At 36.9% G+C, this 17879-nt stretch overlaps 1 long non-coding RNA gene across 1 annotated transcript; it reads right to left on the bottom strand.

Annotated features, from left to right (window-relative positions):
* Window positions 1-3688: 3688 nt before the first annotated feature.
* Window positions 3689-6627, bottom strand: LOC128285161 (uncharacterized). The gene is made up of 4 exons (XR_008275587.1): window positions 6515-6627; window positions 5590-5630; window positions 5412-5476; window positions 3689-3819 (listed from the first exon to the last, which is right to left on the bottom strand). It is a non-coding gene; the product is annotated as an uncharacterized LOC128285161 (long non-coding RNA).
* Between the last annotated feature and the right edge of the window lie 11252 nt (window positions 6628-17879).

Here is a 17879-nt window from a genome sequence, read left to right as displayed (position 1 = left end):
CCATACCTTACGTCTATCATTTCCAAGCAACCACATCAACATGGACACATTGCATGCATGCATGATTAATAAGGGTTACAACCCAATAGTAAAATATGAGTCATATTTCATGGCCATATACAAAATAATTCATCAACCATCATGAGCCATTACACTTGGCTAATTTAAATGACACATATAACCAAAAGATAAGTTACCCTATACATGTCATTATATCAAAATGAATAGTTCTTTTATACCCAAAATGAGAATGCCGATAGTGTGATCAAACTCCCACCGTCCTCTAACCTTCACGAGTCCAAGAGCTCTATAAGATAGGGAAAAGTAAAAAGGGGGTAAGCATTAAATGCTTAGTAAGTTCGTATAACAAAAAGTAAACTTACCGGTCAGTTTTAATACATAATCACAATAAGCCATGTTATCCATCAATTATTAAAATTTTCCCTAAACACATGCACTCAATGAACAAGTTAGTCACATAAATTTTCAAGATCCATAGATGAGCTCATCACATCATATACATATTCAAGTCCGTATTCCTCTTGTCATGTACAAATATTTTATCCAGTGAATCCTTGAACCCCCGATAGATATTTCTGTTGGAATGCCGGTACCCCCATGGCACAGTGAAAAAAATATTCTGGCGATCTAAACCATGGATCCATGTGCGAGGAACGAATTAAGGTGAAAAAGGTTTCGAAATTACCCAAACATCGATCTGAGTAGACAGTGAAACCTCGGCAATGAGAATACTATTTTGCTTTCGAATCCAAGCCGCAATCTTTATGATCCCGACCTCTACGTAATCCACCCATTTGACAATGAACAGAAGAAATCCCCAAAACTATTTTCAGAGATATTTTGCTTGACGGCTGCTAGACCTAGTAGCAAAGCTTCGGGTTTGTATATATCTTTTCTTTTTAGGGTTTTTCTCCCTTTCTATATATAACTCTCCTTATAATTGGTATGTATATAACGAATTCTTAATTTATTAAATTTTAATTGAGCATAATAATCATAATTAAAATAAATAAATATAATAATGTTTTAACCGAAAATTATAATTACATTAATTATAATAAAGATTTTGATAAACTATATTTATTTAAATTTATATACAAGCCAAATTCATAAATTAATAGAATTATGTTCTCCTTATGTGTACAACATCCTTGTACATATAATATGTTCGATATTTGATTGCCCAATTAAATTAATTCTATAATTAATTTAATTCATGTGACAACCAAACACAATACCAACTATGTTTTATTCCATTCATTTCAACCATAGGGTGTGACCCTGTAGGTTCTTGTAACGTTAGTAGTAATACTAGAACGATTCTAATGTTACAAACAATGAGTGGCATCTAGCAATGCATCATTGCTACCTAAGTTACAAGAAGTCATGATTCGACATAACCTTTTGTGATTAACCTTTCATGCATTAATCCTTAAGTCCTTTATCTCCGGAATGGACACAAGTCATGTAATAGTCACACTTGCATAGTCCATCCCATGTTTCTTGATACCTTGAGTAGACTATGATACACAAATAAGTATGACATCTCATATCAACTTATTTGAGCATGGCCATGCATTTTTAGTCTCACTCAATCAAGTGGCCTAAGATATTACTCCCATTATGTATAAGGGACTTATCCTATAGTGATCAACCATATCCCTCTACATAGATTGTGGTATATCCAACATCAGCCTTTATAAAACAACCAGCTACAGTGTACGTTTGACTATATCAAAATATACAGCTCATGATGTTGGGATAATGATGATCTCAAGTTTGAGGATCATATACATATTAATCACTATGAGTAATGTTGTGCCAATTACATAATAATCCAAGAAACATACTCAAAGCGGGTCAGTCCAATATGTTGTTCTCTAACACACATATTCATGCATTGATTCTGACACTCCATATCAATGACAACTCTTTATCATCAATCAACTACATGTTAGTCTTAATGCATTATTGTTGTCCTAGTCAACAATAATACTTGACTAAGGACATTTTAAGAATAATCATATTATTCTCAGGACATTATTATAAAACAGTTTATTCATACACACAGAAAAGAAACTGAAATAATAATGGCAACGCCTTATATTAATAAACATGGTAAATCAAGTATGTTATTACAACCATCTCATTATTGATCTTTGGGCATGCTCTTACAATTTCATCACTTAGTATGCTCCATGTGTACTATTTTATTAACCATCAATTCTTACCTTGTAGTACACTATCCGATACACTCTCGAGCCACATCTCTTACAGTAGAATTACCAGTCCAGGCTAAATTCTAGCTGTTCCATGTACTCTAAGGGTGTTCTCGGATTACCAGTCTAGGCTAAATACTTTTCATGACAAAGAATACCCTACAGACTAATCTGGATTACCAGTCCAGGCTAAATCCGGTCATTAAGATTACCAGTCCAGGCTAAATCCTAATTGAAACGTATGCTCAATAGGCTCGTTTCAAGATTACTCGTCCGAGCTAAATCCTTTCTATAATGAGATCAATGGATTACCCGTCTGGGCTAAATCCTTTCTGCAACACATGCAGGATCCCATTTTTTCATGAAAAGTGACCTATCCATCGGAATTCCATATTCAAATGGATTCTAACCCATTTTTCAATCAATTTCAAATTTATAGACATTTTCATACAATTCGTGATTTATGCATTTCACATTCAATTTGATACAATAATTAAAGCCAACATGCATAAACATCCAATTAGGTTACACAAACTTACCTGAATGATGTTACGGGTTTGGATTTTGACTATTCCAAAACCTTTTGTTTTCCACGATCTACTTCCGAAATTGGTCGTTTTGAGTCTATATAAACAGATTAAATTATTAATTCATCACATTCTTCAATTTTAGCCCAGAAACTTACTCTATGGAAAAATTACCTATTTACCCCTAACTTTGCACATTTTTACATTTTAGTCCCTAGGCTCGTATAATGCAATACATGCATTCTCTTGATTTCCCAAGTCTAGCCGAATTATATCCTACCTTATAACAACCCACATTTTCCTTTATTTCACTTTTCTATTACTCACTTTTACATCTTCTACAACTTGGTCCTTTTTAGGTGTTTTCATGGAAAACCACTTGACAAAAGATGTTTATCAACCATCAAACTTTCATGTTCCTTCATTAAACACCAAAATACAAACATGGCACACATGGGTAAGTTTTTGAACACGAACCCTTGTAACACCCCAAACCCGGCCCAGACGTTACGGCCGAATCTGACATGCCATATTGGAGTTGAAAACCCACGTTCCGTTTTAGTATTTTAAAAACCATACATTTTGTTGAGTTAACAAAGTGTATGGAAGCTGGGCACCAGGTATTTATCCGAGACAGAGGAGGTGAGTCATGAAGGCTGCTTAAGTACCAAGCTCTTTGTTTGGATCCAATCCTAGACATGCCCACAACCATAGCCACACTTTGTTACATCGAGTTTAAATTTGTTTAAGTGGACGTCTTTGATAAATCAATTAATCGTGGTGTTGAGATATTTTGAAAACAAGTATCGTTTTTGAAAACACGTCCTAAGTCTAGCCCATTTGAACAATTATCAACTAGGTTTGAAGTTATTAAAAATAAAATAATCCCGAAAAGAAATAAAAGAAAAATTAAAAATGGCCTTATTACAACCCAAAAATAAATAATAATTAAAGGAAATTAAATTAAAACCAACGCTTATTTAAAGGTCCAAAGGCGATCACCGTGGCCACTCTGAATCCCCTCCGGCCCAAGTCCCCACATCAAGGCTCACCTGCAAGGTTAAGGAAAAGGGGTGAGTTTGGCAACTCAGTATGCAACAAGCCCCTTTCAAAGCCCAAAACAATAACAGCCTGTTGGGCCTAAGCCCAAATCCAATCTCAACATGTACTGGGCCGTAGCCCTTTTCATATTTCATTTTTCATAACACTGAGCCGAAGCCTTTTCATATTTCATATTATTGGGCCGAAGCCTTTAACTGTAAACGGTATGGCCCATAGGCCCATTTCAATATCACATATAATGTCAATGAAAGAATGCAAGCCCAATTGGGGAGACTACTCAACCCACCATCCGCTACTCTCCACCCGTACCAACCAACACACCATGTGGGGATTAACTTGACCCACCCCGCCATAACTCTCCAGCTGCTTTATCATATAACTAGAGGCCTAGCCTCTTTTAATAAGTGGGGCAAAAGCCCTTTTTATAACTGGGGTATAAGCCCTTTAATAACTGGGGCGTAAGCACTTTTGATAACTGGGGCATAAGCCCTTTTGATAATTAGGGCATAAGCCCTTTAATAACTAGGGCATAAGCCCTTTTTCACTTCCTCCATTCATATAAACACCCAACCCAATGCATTTATGATTACATCATGTGCATATCATACATATCATGTGCATATCATACATGTCATGTGCATATCATACATACCATGTTTATCAAAATCCCATGTATTAAAATCATACATAAACCCTAGGGGTATAATGGTCATTTTTACCTAGGGGCAAAATGGTCATTTTCATATTATAAGGGTAATTCTATAATTTTTATTGAAAATTAGGGTTTCCATGTTCATTAATGGTTACTAACAATTAATGGGTGCAAACAGTGATTCCGGCCCATTTTTAGCGAAATCGAGTTATTGGGCCTAAAAACCCCTAATGGCCCTACTTAGCCGATTTTGTCATCTAGGCCTATTCAACCTATATTCCATAACAGTTTTATTAGTCTCTATGCGCAATTTAACAAGTTTCCATATTCTACCAATTTTTCTCAAATGGGCCCGAATGCCCATTGGGCCCTGTTTCAGCCCCTCGAGGCCCAACTTACCGTGAATGCCAAAAATCACGCTCTTACCTTTTCCAACCTTCCCGATCATCATCTCAACGAATCTAACTAACTAATGACCGTTTGCTTGCTCACAAGTCCTCGAAATGCCAGAGTTTTGGCATTTCGGCTTTTCGGCATTTATCGTTTTAAGCTGTGAAAAAGGGTTCGTTACACACCTGTTTGCGATATTCCTCGTCGAGATCTCCTATGTGATTTCTCCTATAATCAACCGTTAATAGATTAGACCATGTTAATATTAAACCAAATCGAAAACTACCTATTATCATCACTTATACATTCGGCCACCATCCACAATGGCCCTTGGGTTCATACCTTTGCCGAAGTTGATGACTAGATTTAGTTACTCCGATGCTCCAAGCTTTTCACACACTCCTCGATCGGTAGCTTTTAATCCTCACTAGCACCAACAAACCAAATAACACTAAAAACCCTTTTAGCTTAGTCGACAGAGGGGTTTTCAGCTTTTCTTAAACCACAAGATACAAATAGAAAGAAGGTTCGAATACTTACCAAGAGATCTACTCGTTGAAGAACGTTCCAAATACCTTCCTACCCCACATCCGTTGTGAATCCAACTTAAACGTGCGTAGAAAATAGATCTAAATATTAATTCCTGAATCACTAAAATATGAAGCTTTCAACTTTTCAGCAAATATTAATCTAAGCTATTACGAGGGTTAGTACACACCTGTTACGGGTTGAAGTTGAAACGTTTCCATAATCAATCACCTACGATAACCACCACCTGTCACTCAAACTTAACTATTCCAATATCAATATACGTAAATCCTAAGCACATCAGTCATACGGAACATAAGGGCATATTCGTCATTTTACCATACAAGGGTATTACGGTCACTTTACCCTACTGGGGCTTTACGGTCTTTTTACCTATTAGGGGTATTTTAGTCATTTCATCCTACAAGGTAGCTTTGGTAAATCTACAAACCAAGGGTATTTCAGTAATTTTGTAAACCAATGGTATTTCTATAATTTTTAGAAAGTTAAGGGTATTTATGTAATTTTGTAAATCAGTGGTATTTTGGTAATTTTACAAATTGAGGGTATTTCGGTAATTTCACAAACCAGTGGTATTTTGGTAATTTTACAAACCAGTGGTATTTTGGTAATTTTACAAACTAGGGTATTTTGGTAATTTTGTAAACCAAGGGTATTTAGTAATTTTGTAAATCAAGGGTAAAACAACAATTCTGTAAATCAAGGGTAAAATAGTAATTCTATAAATCGAGGGTAAAATGGTAATTCTGTAAATCGAGGGTAAAACGATAATTATGTAAATCAGGGGTACTTTGGTAATTTTACAAGTCGAGGGTATTTCAATAATTGGTAAACTAAAGTATTCTAAACATGGATAACAATACTAATGGCTCTAAAGCCCATTCTCGGCCTAAATGGGCTCACACGCTCGTGTGGCCCTTTTAGCCCAAATCTAGCCACAAATATTAGGTTCACCTAGCCTAGCCCAATATTTACTACACAATCAAACAACTTATCCAATTGGGCCTGTAGGCCCATTAGGCCCACATGACCCCTTTTGGCCCATCGCGGCCCGAAGTAGCCATCCTATAGCTAGAGTAGTAAGAAATACACACCTGATAGGAGACTGGAGTTAATCCACACTCCGAGCACTCTTAGCCGACGCCCAACCCAAACGAGCACGCCATACAGCGAAAGGGATCAGCCAAGAAAGGTACCTCTACTCTCCTCATGGTTCTCTCTATTTAAAGCCAGCTTCGCATCCACTCTTATGTTAGCTTCCCGATGTGGGATCCCTCCAACATTAGAGTTTAAATTCAACACCAACTCTTGCCGCCCCCTGTTAGCAAAATAAATGCTCCTTGCTTGCCATGGGATTCGAACCCATGCCTCCCCTCAGATGCTCCACATGCTACTTGCCACTAAACCACAAGGCTCTTTGTGTCATATTTTATCCCCAATTAATTATAAGGTCTAAAGGCCAAAGTCCAGGTTTCCTTTAAAAAACCCAAAATAAATTGCAAGAGCCAAGGCTTGAACCCAGGCTCCCATACAACCTTAATGACGCCACAACCACTAGACTACAAGCTTCCTTGTATCATTTATTTAACACAATAATTTAAAAACCCTCATCCAAGCATCTAGGTTTTTTTTCACTTAATACCAAAATTTTTGCTAAAGCCCAAGTTTGAACCCAAGATTTCTCTAACACTTCTCAGAGCCATTAACCACCAAAGCGGACATTTAATTGTGTCATTTCATTGCACAATTAAATACCTATATAAAACCTCCTTACGGACCCACACTCAAGGTCCAATACTTCTAGGCCCAAATTCGGGGTGTTACAACCCTAGCTTAAAATAAGGGTAGAAATGGCTAGAACATGCTTTGAGGATCTCAAAAATATAAAGAACATCAAAAACAGGGCTAGGGAGAACTTACAATCAAGCTTGCAATGTTGAAAACCCTAACTATGGAGCCCATTGAATTTTTGGCACACCATGTAGAAGATGGACAACATTTTTGCTTGATTTTTCCCCTTTTATTCTTTAATTAACCAAATTACCAAAATTCCCCTAAGGCCTTTCTTTAAAATTTTACCCATGCATGCCCATTTTTGTCCAAATTTTTAGAACTTGGTCAAATTGCTATTTGAACACCTCTAATTTATAATCTAACTCAATTTCATGCTAAAAGCTTCTAAAACTCAAGTTTTACATATTTTGCAATTTGGTCCCTAATGTCAAATTAAGCATCTTAGGCATAGAATTTCTCCATAAAATTTCTACTCAAGCATACATTCTCATCCTAGACCTCATAATAATCATGAAATATTTATTTCTATTTCAGATATGTGGTCTCGAAACCACTATTTCGACTAGGCCCTAAATCGGGATGTTACAACTCTCCCCCTCTTTAGGGATTTTCGTCCCCGAAAATCTTACCAGTGAAAAGGTTTGGATACTGTTTCCTCATAGTCTCCTCAGGCTCCGATGTAGCCTCTTCAACCCCATGTCTTTGCCATAAAACTTTCACAAGAGAAACACTTTTATTTCTCAATTGCTTGACTTCCCGAGCCAAGATCTTAATTGGTTCCTCACCATAAGTCATATCCGGCCTAATTTCAACCTCTATCGATGCAATCACATGAGAAGGGTTGGATCAATATCGGCACAACATAGATAAATGAAATACATCATGAATCTTTTCTAATTCAGTCGGAAAAGTCAATCGATAAGCAACAGGCCCGATCCTTTCAGTAATCTCATACGATCCTATAAATCGAGGACTTAATTTGTCTTTCTTTCCAAATCTCAGGACCCTTTTCCATGGAGACACTTTCAAGAATACTTTATCACCGACCTGATACTCAATTTCCTTTCTTTTCAAATTCGCATACGACTTTTGCCTATTCGATGCCACTTTCAAACAATCACGAATTACTTTCTGCTTTTCTACGGTTTCCTTAATTAAATCAATTCCATGAATCTTATTCTTCTTAAGTTCAGTCCAATACAACTATGTATGACATTTACGTCCATACAGTGTCTCATAAGGCGCCATCTTTAAGCTCGACCGATAACTATTGTTGTAAGCAAATTCAACCAAAGGTAAGTACCTTTTCCAACTACCTTGGAATTCAAGAACACAACATGTGAGCATATCTTCAAGTGTCTGAATTACTCTCTTAGATTGTCCATCAATCTGTGGATGAAAAGTGGTACTAAAGTTTAGCTTTGTACCCAAAGCTTCTTGTAATTTCTTCCAAAATCGAGAAGTGAACCTTGGATCTCTATCCGAAATAATCAACAATGGTACACCGTGAAGTCTCACAATTTCAGTAATGTACAGCTCGGCTAACCTATCAAGTGAGAAACAGTTCATACCGGTATAAAATGAGCCGATTTAGTTAACCTGCCAACTACGATCCAGACGGCATCTTTCTTCTTTGGAGACAAAGGCAATCCTGTCACAAAGTCCACAGTAATATGGTCCCATTTCCATTCGAGAATCATGATAGGTTGTAGTAACCCTGAAGGCACTTGATGTTCGACCTTTACTTGTTGGCAAATCAGACATTTCGACACAAACTCAGAGATATTCCTTTTTATACCATCCCACCAATACAATTTCTTCAAATCACTATACATCTTTGTACTACCCGGGTGGACTGATAAACAACTGCTATATGCCTCATGTAAAATATTTTGAATCAACTCAGTGTCTTTCAGAACTCCTACCATGGAATCTCAAGAAATCATTAGAGTCGATCTAAAAATCGGTTTCGCTACTAGACTCGAATTGAGCTCTTTAAGCTTGTAACTCTTTATCGACTTTCTGGCCATCACAAATCTGTTGAAAAAGGATTAGTCTAACTCTCAACTCTACTAGGATCGAGCCATCTTTAGACAAAGCCAGCCACATACATATAGCCCTCAAGGTAAACAATGATTTTCTACTCAAAGAGTCAGCGACTACATTCGCCTCACCCAGATGGTAATCAATCATAAGCTCGTAATTTTTGAGTAATTCGAGTCATCTACGTTGCCTTCGATTCAAATCCTTTTAAGTCATCAAATATTGTAAACTTTTATGATCGGTGAACATCCGACACTTCTCACCATATAGATAGTGTCTCCAAATCTTTAACACAAAAACAATGACAGCCAATTCCAATTCATGTGTCAGGTAGTTCTTCTCGTGAGGCTTTAATTGCCTTGAAGTGTAGGCTACCCACCTTACCCTCTTGCATGAGTACACATCCCAAACCATGCAAAGATGCATCACTATAAATCACGAACTCTTTACCCGATTTGGGTTGTACCAAAACTGGTGCTTCGATCTGTAGCACTTTTAGTTTTTCAAAACATTGCTGTCACTTTTTTGACCACTCAAACTTAAAATCTTTTTGAAGCAACCTAGTCATCGGAGTGGGAAACATAGAAAATCCTTTAACAAACGTCTGTAGTAGCCAGCCAAGCCTAAAAAGCTTTTAACTTCTGTCACATTACTTGGTGATTTCCATTCGACGATGGCCACAATCTTACTCAAGTCAACTCTGATGCCATCACCCGAAACAATATGTCCCAAAAACCCAACTTCTTTAAGCCAAAATTCACTTTTGCTGAACTTAGCATATAATTGCTTATCTCTCAAAGTTTGCAAAACTGTCCTCAAGTGTTCAGCATGCTCGGATTCATTATAAGAGAAAATTAGTATGTCATCAATAAACACTACAACAAATTTATCCAAGTATGGTCGAAAAATTTGATTCATCAAGTTCATGAATATTGTGGGAGCATTCGTTAGCCCAAACGACATAAGAAATTCATAGTGACCAAAGTAGTTTTGGGCATGTAACGCCCCAAATTTTGGGCCTAAAAGTATTAGGTCTTAAGTATGGGAACAATTAAGAAGCTACTCATAAATATTCAGGGGTGTAAGAAAGTGACACAAATGCATGTATGCTTTAGTGGTTAAGTGTACTGGGAAGTGTCTGAGAAGTCTTGGGTTCAAGCCTTGGCAGGTGCAAAAAAAGTTTGTTTTTTAAAGGAATAAGCAATGTCCCTAGTCAGTAAGCTTATAGATAAATGTGGGTAAAACATGACAGAATGGGCCTACTGGTCTGGTGGTTAAAATGAGTGTTAATGACCAGGAGGTCTGGAGTTCGAGTGCCTGCGCAAACATTGGATCTATTTTTATTGATTGGTCATAGAAGAGTTGTGTTTGACCGAACTTCTAAGTGGTTGAGTTGTAGGGGGATGGTTGTGGCCGAATTTTAATGGATTATTAAGAAAATTTTGGTTTTTGGGGATTTGGGGAGTGCTTTGGGGAGAAAAATAAGGGAATTTGAGGATATGGAAGTGTTAGTGCTGAACTTGAACTCTGGTTCCTCAAGAGTTCAGTTTTGAGTGGTTTTTCTCTCCATTTTGTTTTGTTTTTCTGTCGACTATTCCCTTCCCCAACTCTTTCGTTTTCATGGATTATTTTTGTTGAATATTGTCTCCCATTGCTGCCGATTTCTTGTTTTCTACTCCTCTCTCTACCACTTGTTTCTTTGGGGCGATTGTTATCTTTTCTTTCTGAAGGGCTGAATGTTGCTGAGGTTTTGTGCTAGTTTTTCCATTTTTCTTCTCTGACTTTGTTTTTCCCAATCTGTCGTTATAGTTTACCTCTCCCCTTTCTCCCTCACTCTTTGTTTAGCCGAATTTTGGACTCCCTATTTACTGAATTTTTGGACTCCCTATACTTTTCTTCTAGTGTCGAATTATCATCTTCCTGTAGAACTACTGTTTTTTTTAGCCTCTCATTGATTTTCGGTAAGTATTCATTCCTTCACTGCTAGGTTATTTGAAGATTAGTTTTTAGCATGATGGTGAATTATTTGATCAAGAGTCGACCAAGGGACTGAAGACCGTCGTTGATGCGTTAGAGGAGAGGAGTTGTTTCTCTATTATTAGGTTAATGGTATGAATAGTCCAATTGGGAGTTGGATAACTTGTTTTAGGCTAAGATTAGCTTGCCTGTGTGGTGACTAATGGAATGGCTTTTTGATCAAATATTAGGTAGCTAGGGTGCTCGCGTAGGCCAGGTGTGTAAAGCACTGCCCAAACTATAGAACGACAAAAAGCCAGAAAATGTAATCTTTGATGCCACATGGGCGAACACTCGCTCGTGTTGTAATCCGAACGCATAAAATATAGGCGTTTGATCGTATAGGCCACCATGATCGAGCTCATGGGCTTAGGCTGTTTTGGGCCATTTTGGGCCGAAATAGGCCGTGTGGGCCCCACGGGCTTGTGGGCCCCACATGGGTAAACCACACGGACGTGTGGAGAATATTGGGTCAAGCTGTGTAGTTCACATGGCCAAGGCCATTTTTGGGCTATGTGGGCCACACAGGTGTGTGGGCCTACATAGGCCCGCATAATGGGCTTTGGACCCATTCAATCTTTTTGACCATTAAGGTGGCACGGGTTGCCCGAGACAACTGTGGACCTATTAATGGGTCAATAAGTTTACCTAGACCCCTTATATTGTAAAATGACTGTTTTGCCCTTATGTGGTAAAATGACTGTTTTGTCGTTATATGGTAAGGTGACTGTTTTTCCCGATGTGATGTGTATATGTTTATACGTACATGTATGATCGTATTTTAGCATTCTATTTAAACTGTAATGGATACATGTATGATTCTATGATATGACATGACATGATTGTATGATGCATTGCATGGGGATGGGTTTATTATGATTGGGGGAAGTGTTTTATACTGGCAGCTCTGTTGCAAATCACTGATGGCTCTAAGCCTATTATATTGGTAGCTCTCCGCAAATACTGTTTAATGCCACAACCGGTGCTAATTCTGGAGTGTAGGGATGGGTGGGTTGATTATATCCCCACATGGAGTGTAAGGTTGGACGAAGATGGAGTGTAGAGGCTGGATGGGTAGGACTTGCATACTGCTTACTGTTACTGTACAGTTTACTGTTACTACAATGGGCCAAGGCCCAAACACATGACTGTTTCTGTATTGAAATGGGCTAAAGCTCAAACTGATATTGTCATCAGCATCGATATGGGCTTAGGCCCGCATCGTATTTGCTCACTTGTATGTTTGATTGTTTGTTTATTAAGGATTACACATTGAGTTTTCAGAACTCACCATTCTCGCTTATCTCTGAGTAATCCTTAGGCGGATTGGTGCTGCGAGGGACTCGAAGGTGGCCACACAATCGCACATGCTTCCATATTTGCCTTTTATTTATAAGTAGTTTAAATTGGGTATATTTATGTAATAAGGTCTTTCTGGATCTTATTTTTAATTTAGGGATTTATATTTCTTTTGCTTTAATTCTGCTAGCAGTAGGGAAAAGACGCGAGTTTTCAAAAGGATAAATGTTTTTCAAAAATACCATGGAAACGTAACTGTTTTAAGAGTGTCCGCAAGAAATAACGTTTTAAACAAACAACTTGCATTTGAAAATAAATGACAAGTCTTGAAATCATCTTCAAGGTCATTCAAAAATGTTTAATAGAGAATGGGTTTTTAACAATTTCGCACTATACGAAAAACACTTTAATGTGACATCGCCAGATTCAGCCATAATGTCCAGCCCAAGTTTGGGGTGTTACAGGGCACATCCAATTCTTTCACTCGCAATTGTTAATAGTCAGACTTTAAGTCCATCTTTTAAAATAATGTTGTTCCCTTCAGTTGGTCAAATAAATCATCAATCTTCGGCAACAGGTATTTTTTCTTGATTGTAACCTTGTTGAGTTGATGATAATCGATGCATAGTCTCATAGAACCATCCTTCTTTTTCAAAAATAATACCAATGCACCCCAAGGAGAGAAACTAGGCCTTACAAAACCCTTATCCGTCAATTCTTGTAACTGAGACTTTAACTCTTTTAATTTTGTCGGAGCCATTTGATACGGAGCAATCGAAATAGGTGCTATTCCTGGTACTAGGTCAATGCTAAATTCAACTTCTCTAACAAGAGGTAATCTTGGTAACTCCTCCGGAAACACATCTGGGTACTCGCATACTACTAGCACTGATTCAACTTTCAATTCAAATTCCTTAGTATTCAACATATAAGCCAAGTAGGCTTCACATCCCTTTCTTAATCATTTTTGAGCCGACATAGAGGAAATTACAACGGATGGTACCTATGACTCATCTGGTTCAAACCAGAGAGTTTCACTATTTTCACGCCTCAATTCAATGACCTTCTGTCTGCAATTTACTATAGCCTCATGTAGTGTCAGCCAATCCATACCCAAAATAACATCGAACTCATCAAATGGCAATAACATTAAATCGGCCGGAAAATAATGGCCTTTGATCATTAAAGGGCATTTCTTGTATACTTGTCAACTAGTACATGTTTGCCTAACGGATTCAACACCTTAATCACATATTCTCTAAATTTTACATGTAATTCTTTACTAGACACCAATTTTATGCAGACATATAAATGGGTTGACTCCGGGTCAATTAAGGCAACAACAGGAATATCATAAAGAGAAAATGTACCCATAATGACATCAGGAGCTAAGAATTCCTCTCTAGCACCTATAACATAAGTTCTTATTGGGGCTCGAGCTTCTGATTTGGCAGTAGTATCCTTTGCAGCACTACGACCTCCACTGGCACTTTTGGGGTATCTTGGAGGTCTACCTCGAGAGATAAGCGCATTCGGTTTTGGGTTTGGCCCAACCTCTTTGTTATCTCATTCTGGGCAATCCTTAAGAAAGTGGTCAAGAGAACCACACCTATAGCATGCCCCGCTCCTCAACTGGCACTCTCCAAAGTGAAACTTGTTACAACTGTTACACTGCAGTTTTTGGTTTCCCACACTTCTCACACTAGTGTCCATGGGAGATGAAGACAGCGGATTAGGGCTCTTAGAGGTTCTTGTCTTACCCGAATATCCCACTGATGAATTGGAGCGTTCCTAGTGGCTTCTCAATTTCTTTGTGGGAGATGTATATGTCTTGCCTATGCATCTCTTATTCAGAACTCGAGCTTTCCTCTCTGCTTGTTTGTTTTCATTACTTAGCTCTTTAGCTTTCTTGGCTCTGTCGGCCAACACTGCAAACTCTCTTATCTCAAGGATTCCAATCAATAGTTTAACGTCCTTATTTAATATTTCTTCAAAATGCTTGCACATTTCTGCTTCAGTCTGAACCCACTCTTGAGCATACAGGCTCAGTCGGGCAAACTCTCGTTCGTACTCTGCCACAGTCCAATCTCCCTGCCACGTCAGCATCCTAAAATGTCACACGGCCATGGCACACGCCCGTGTGGCTACCCACGTGGACAAATGCAAGGCTATTTTCCAAGCCATTTTGTCACCCTCACAACATACGCACACACACTTATACAATAGCATACAAAAAAGCTACATGGGCACTTAAACATCCATAAACATGTTATGATCATGTCAATTTCTCATGTAATAGATATCATAGATTTTACTCACATCTTTACCACATTCATGCCATAATCATTTTAAACACATCACATAAGACCATAGCACATGCATGCATATATAAATAAGTTTACAACCTTAATAGCTAATGTAAGCCGATATGTTTGGCTAAAACAAATATCACACACTCAAATATTTAAACTCCTATACATGTCATACACTCAAAATACATGAAATTACTTACACCAATAGCGATAGCTTGACAGTGTGATAATATCTCCGACGAACTCCAACCTGAGCTAACCTGGTAACACTAAAGAACATGGGAAAGAAAGGGGGTAAGCTTTACGCTTATTAAGTTCATATGAAAACAATAAGCAACTCATTAACATGCTTTTGTCAATGTTCCCAACATATTCTCAAGTTCATAATAAGCTGTCTTCTTGTACAACAGTCGATAAAATATTTATATCTGGAGATACAAAACTCCAAATTAAGTTTCGTTAATTTTCCTTGAAACTAGACTCATTTACCTTTCTACCATAAATATTCAAGAATTTTTTGTTTAGTCAAATAGTACAGTTTATTCCTCAAATTTACCCCTAATTCACTGTTTGACAGTTCTGACCCTTCTGTACTAAAGTTCAATTATCTCATAGCACAGGACTCAAATAATGTTCTCGCCTATTTCTCTTGAAAATAGACTCATTAAAGATACTAAAAATATAAATTATAACTCATAACCATTTTTTTATAATTTATAATGATTTCTCAAATTAGAATAGGGGATTTTGAAGTCATTCTTACTCTATCTCACACAACTTCAAATATCTCATTATAGGAAATTCTTTTGCTTACACGGCTTCTTTTATAAAAAACTAAACTCAATAAGATTTAATCCCATATTTAATTCAACCCCTAACTTATTTTCCACTATTTTTAGTGTATTTTCAAATTTACACCACTGCAGTAGCCTAAAACTATCCAGGCTAATTTGCTCATTCACAATTGTTATTCACCAAATTAATACAACATCATATCATCTATCATGGTAAGAACACATAGCTATGCATCATAAGCATGGACCTATAATCTCAATGTCATCAAGTATCAAAGACTTATTGCAAATCATGTCATTTTCCTAGTATTCACCAATTACTATATACATCATGAACATAGACCCATAATAATAAGGTCATTACACAATCATTCTCATAAACATGACTTACTTATTTGCATCCTTACCAAAGGTGCATTATAGACCGAATCATTTCTCACAAGTTTTGCATACATACCTATACTACTTTATGACATAATCATTCCTTATCACAGCTTTGTTATAATTTTTGAATTTCCCGTTGAACTAGTTGGAGTACTAAAGGATACTCGGGGAAATTCGTACACATAATAAGATGTCAATGTCATTCCCAGATATGGTCTTACATAGATTCACACATATCGATGCCAATGCCATGGCCTAGACATGGTCTTACATGGGATCACAAATATCGATGCCAATGCCATATCCCAGACATGGTCTTACATGGGATCTCATATTGAAAAATTTATCGAATGTCATCGAGACATCGTGAATCCATTCCATAAAGAAAAATACATGTACATATTTAAACATTAGACATATAATAATAACAGCACGTTGCATTGTTTTCATACAACTTACCTCGACACCAAAATGGTAAAAGAGGCCTAAACATCAATTTCTCGTTTTTCCTCTTTCTAAGCCCGAATCTCTTTTTTCATCATCTATAACAGCACATTTAACTTATTAAAACAATATACTAATCAAATTAGTCCAATGACACATTTTGGCAAAATTTTTTATTTTGCCCCTATACTTTGCCATAATTACCAAATTTCCCCTAGGCTCGTAAAATGCTTTTTATCACATTTTCTTACTCATTAAGCCTAGACAAACCATTTTCATAGCTATAGCAACTCACAAATTCAATTATTTCACACATTTACACTTATTTTACAACTTTACAAAATAGCTCATATGCAAATTTCTTTCATAAAAGTTGTTTATAACACTACCAAGGCTCATATTCTTCCATAAAAACTCAGAAAACAACACATATGCTTTCATGGAAAAACCCTATACTCTTAATCATTTTGCAAAATAGTCCCCTCATTTGAAAGCTCATGCTTTAGGGGTTTCAAAAATGTAAAAAATCATCAAGAAAGACATTAAAAATCACTCACTAGCATGGGAGTTTCTTTGCTAAAATTTTCCAGATTCTAAACCCTTTCTTTGCTACCATTTTCAGTGGAGAGAAGATGAAGAAAAGATGAGATTTTTCTTCTCTTTATTTTATTCTATTTTTAGTCAATTTAGTCACCTAAAAGCCATAAATTTTGGCTTTTTTGACAATTTTGTCTCCCTTGGCCGGCCACCTCTATTAAAAAGGGTATATTTCCCTTTAAAGGCCTTCAGTTTTAGCTATCTAGCTATTAGACACATTTAGGTACTGAAATATAACTTTTACCTTTTAGGCGATTAAGTCCTTTTCCGAAATTAAGCCCTCAAACGCTAAAATTAATTCACCAAAATTTTCATGTACTTAAATAATCATGCTATAACTCATAAAATAACATCAAAATAAATTTCTCCAGCCTCGGAATAGTGGTCCTAAAACCACTGTTCTGACTAAGCCCAAAATCGAGTTGTTACACCAATATCCAAATCCATGATTAAATTATGTCCCTAATGCCACCATGCACTATCTCAATTTTTACATGCATTTTCTAATCTTTTCATACTAATCATGACCTCTAGGTTTTTATATTCTTCTTTCCAAATTTACACATTTATAACATTGTTTTGGTTATACTCATTGATCATGGGCCATTCACCAAATAAATATGCCATACCTTACGTCCATCATTTCCAAGCAACCATATCAACATGAACACATTGCATGCATGCATGATTAATAAGGGTTACAACCCAATAGTAAAATATGAGTCATATTTCATGGCCATATACAAAATAATTCATCAACCATCATGAGCCATAAT

The sequence above is a fragment of the Gossypium arboreum genome, chromosome 12 (genome assembly GCF_025698485.1).
Source record: "Gossypium arboreum isolate Shixiya-1 chromosome 12, ASM2569848v2, whole genome shotgun sequence".
Classification (NCBI taxonomy): domain Eukaryota; kingdom Viridiplantae; phylum Streptophyta; class Magnoliopsida; order Malvales; family Malvaceae; genus Gossypium; species Gossypium arboreum.
Note: the sequence above shows the minus strand (reverse complement) of the source record. Positions and strands in the feature narration are given on the sequence as shown.